Source organism: Coptis chinensis, chromosome 6, assembly GCF_015680905.1.
Source record: "Coptis chinensis isolate HL-2020 chromosome 6, ASM1568090v1, whole genome shotgun sequence".
Lineage (NCBI taxonomy): Eukaryota > Viridiplantae > Streptophyta > Magnoliopsida > Ranunculales > Ranunculaceae > Coptis > Coptis chinensis.
The window spans coordinates 28,370,987-28,374,968 of record NC_141461.1 but is presented as its reverse complement, the minus strand read 5'-3'; the positions used below and the strand labels follow the sequence as shown (position 1 = coordinate 28,374,968).

General features: G+C 37.0%; 1 long non-coding RNA gene across 1 annotated transcript; it reads right to left on the bottom strand.

Moving 5' to 3' along the window:
- Positions 1–252: 252 nt before the first annotated feature.
- On the bottom strand, positions 253–2,459 carry LOC147492435 (uncharacterized). The gene is made up of 2 exons (XR_015199839.1): positions 470–2,459; positions 253–438 (listed from the first exon to the last, which is right to left on the bottom strand). It is a non-coding gene; the product is annotated as an uncharacterized LOC147492435 (long non-coding RNA).
- Between the last annotated feature and the right edge of the window lie 1,523 nt (positions 2,460–3,982).

Sequence of the window (3,982 nt, the reverse complement as noted above, 5' to 3'; positions counted from 1 at the left end):
GTCCTCTAGAGTTGCTCTCTGTAAATAGATGGAGTTATGAAATGTGTCTAAATAGATTTTATAATGAAGTTGTTTTGCTGCTTTTAAATGTGACGAACGTGTTATTACTAGCTATTTGTGTAGAGTCCGAATTTGTTCAGCAGTGGCTGCTGGTGAAATCTACCGGTGATAATAAGAGCCCACGTGTGTCAGCCAAATAGTTATCATTATTTTTATTTTGTTTTATCAAATCAATTAGTTAATAATTGAAATAAATAGAAATAGAAAATTAATTTTTCCCAATATTCTCTCCAACAGAAGTTTCTTCCTACAGAATCTTCTTCCGACTTACTGCCTTCAATTTATTTTTCTCTCTCCGTTCCTCTTCTCCATTGTTTCGTCTACTACAACCTTTTTTTTTTCTTTCTATCCTTAGTCGCTGGTGTTTGCTGTAGTAACCTAATATTTGCATTTTGTTTGCTGTAGTAACCTAATATTTGCATTTTGTGAAAGGAATGGGATCTCAGTTTTTACGTGTTTGCATACAATAATGAAATCCAAGATGTCCTTCTGTAGTTTCACTTTCCAAAAAGGGATGAAGTGCTCATAGGTAGCCAATTCGGGCTAAAATTGATGTTTCAGAGGGTGATATAAATGCCGAAGTAGATCCATTAGAGTATTGTCTTCACTGTATAAGCCTTTAGCAATTAGACTGATTATGTCTTTCCATTTGTTTGTTCGTATCTCCTATGTCCTTGGGCAAGCTATATCAGCCAGAGAGCAAAATACAAGCCCATGGCACTATGCATAATACCATTGCGTACAAGCAAATACTAACAGTCGACGAACCCGTGTTGGATACTAATTATGTTGTTATGGCAAGCTACGGTCAGTTTGTTGGTGCATTAGCGTTTGTTAAGCCGGGTAATAAAGTATGGACTTGTATAGATATAAGTTCAGATGGTCAACTTATTGATGATATAATATATTATGAAGATAAATTTTATGTTGTCGATAATGATGGACGTGTTTTCTCTTGTAATTTGCGTCATCCGTCCCCAAGTTTGTCAGTGGTCGCACCAGGGCCTGACTTATTTGGGAAGAAGTACCTTGTTGAATTGTGTGGAGACTTGTTGCAAATTGTAAGAGATTTGGAATTTGGGGATGATTTTCATGCAGGTTATGTCACTGTTGGGTTCACTGTCTTCAAGCTTGATCGTCTTGGGGCTAATTGGATTGAGGTTAAGAGCTTAGGAGGAAGGATATTATTTCTTGGTGATAATTCTTCCATGTCACTGTCAGTTTCAGATATGCCTGGATGTAAGCCGAATGGTATCTATTTTACAGATGACATGCATTGTGGGTTTTATAATGATCTATATGGAATTCACCCTTATGACATGGGAGTCTTCAGCATGGAAGACCGGAGTATTGAACTACATTATCCAATGGAGTCCAAAGTAATCCTTCCCGCACCCACTTGGATTGAGCCGTCGCTGTAAGTGTGATGCAATCAAATCTTAATTACAACTTACTCTTTGTCCTAAGTATTATATGAATTGCAAAGAGCGTGAAAATGTTATATTCCTGCAAGGATTTTTTGTAGACCCTACTCTTATATTCCTAACTGATCGAATTGGAGTAGCTTTGTTCTTTTTGATGGAACTTCATATAACTTTCATGTATCTCTTGCTCGTATACTATAGACTTGAATAATGCGGATGATTTCTGTCTAAGCTAATTGTTAATCTTCTAAGCCTTATCTTGAAGCGGAGGTAATCCTATATGCTCGTTCAACCGGGCTGAATGATGACTTTGTTTGTCTAATTTTTATTTCGTTGTGGTGTATATTTTTTGTTCCTTGATTGTGTCCCTCTCTTCCTCTTGTACTGTTATCCTTTAGTCTGGGTTGCAAATGGTAAGTGGAGTATGGAATGCCAACTTAACTGGGACATCTTAGTTTCCATGTAGAGGCCCCTTATCTTGGTAGCATACTAGCATTATCTATATGTTTTACTAGCTTATTGATCACAATAAAAGCCGTTTCCCGAAAAATTGGCATGCAAAGAATTCAAATGTTACCTTTCTCAGACTTAAAAAACACTTTTGTATCAAGAAACCAAATGAAGCATATTATTCCTATAAACAGTATAAAGTGTAAACTGCTATTAATTACTTATGCTCGTTTAATCAACGCCCTTTTGGTGCTCATCTACACTGCTACAGCCTGGGAAGGAACATCCATGCTCTGCTCTAGGAGTATGCCAACATCCATGTTTTATTTGGTCATATCTGATCCTGATAAAAGCTCAGATTCGTATAACTCTAATAAATGAATTGTGGAATATGGTCCACACCACTTCACATCTGAAATGCTGTATCTTGGCAACTTCCCCTTTTGCCGTTGTTCTAAGATTTTTTAGTGCAGTCCGTGTTTTCATTTTTTTCCTAGAATTTTGGATAATAAACTTTAGTTGAAAGTCTCACATTATGTTTTTAGCAAATTATTTACTCCTAAAAATAATGTGCGTACAAGATACAGGGATGATATGTTTAAAATGCTAACAATATAACTCATTCTCAATGGGGATTTGTCGATAATGCATATCAAGAGTGGCATCTCTATATTTTGTTTCAAGTAGTGACTTTAACAGGTGTCGTAGTTATTGCTCAAGGGATAGATGTGATCTGGTTTGGGGAATGTTTTTTTTTGCGTCCAATTCCCAGTGCAATCTTTTGAGTCTCTGGTGCACTTCACATTTTCATGTGAGTAGTTTCTTTCTTTGAAAGCAGTTTCCTCCTTGTGTTTTTTTGGTACTGTGTTTATCATATGAACAAGAGACAACGGCACTGCATTGAATTTTGAAGCTATCGTTTGGGAGGTGATACATATCTTGTTTGTGTTTTGTTCTGTCCTTTTATTTTTGCATATGCTCCCAATTGAGAACCTCTCTCACCAGAAAATAACTGCTTTCATGAAAGATTTTGTTAAATAGGTACTGCCATTAGTTTACGATCGACTTACCTATATCTCATCATTAAGTCTGCTGCCTCTTCTCCTCAACCCCATCCCCTTCAAGGAAATTTGGGTGTGTTTGGGACTTGGGAGTAAGCTAACATCTTGTGCGAATGATCTTCAGGATAGTTTCTACGACAGTTTAGTACAACTCTTTGGAATACTGCGAAATGAAATGCGGAGAAAGAACTCAACAAGGTTCACTCCTGACAGAATCCAAAACTGAAATCCATCCCCAGTGTTCTGTTGCTCCTTCAATTCCCCCTTCAAAGCTTTAGTCACCTGTTCTGTGTCAGCTTCTTTTAAGATGTCCATCCAACCAATCAGCTGCATATTGTATTCCCATTTCAGCTTTTCTGCTGCTGTACTGGCATTTTCCTTCTTTCCTATAAAATATGCTCCTGAACCATCTCTTGCAGACACACAGGCAAAGCACAGTCTCTCTCTCTCTCTCTTCCTTTTTACCTCTTTCAGCGTACATATCTCTATCTATACCTTGGTCATAGGACAGTAGAGAATACATAAGCTTAGGAAACCTGTCTAATCGCTTAGGAAGCTCTCTAGCAGACTCTAGAATATAAAGAATGAAACGCGCAATTTAAGCGTTTTGTAAGGCTAAGAATTCAAATAGTCCTAAGGTGACAAATGATAATCACCTTATTCCTGTCAAACAATAGGAAATATGTAGTAATATTTTACAATAGGAAATATGTAGTAAAATTCACCAGTTTGATATCTAAGTGCAGTTCCGATGAAACTACTCGCCAGAATGACAGAACTTTACCTGCACTGCATTAATATGTGATGCAGACGAGACAATACAATAATTAATGAATCTGAAGGATTCGGCTCAAAATGGTAAATGTATCAGTCAAAACTTGTCATGTACAAAAGAAACATTAGGACATTTTGCTAAAAAGACTTCAACTGTGGTAGACGATTCAAGATTTCAGTATTGGACTCCATTCCTTTGCTCAAGCTCTAGCT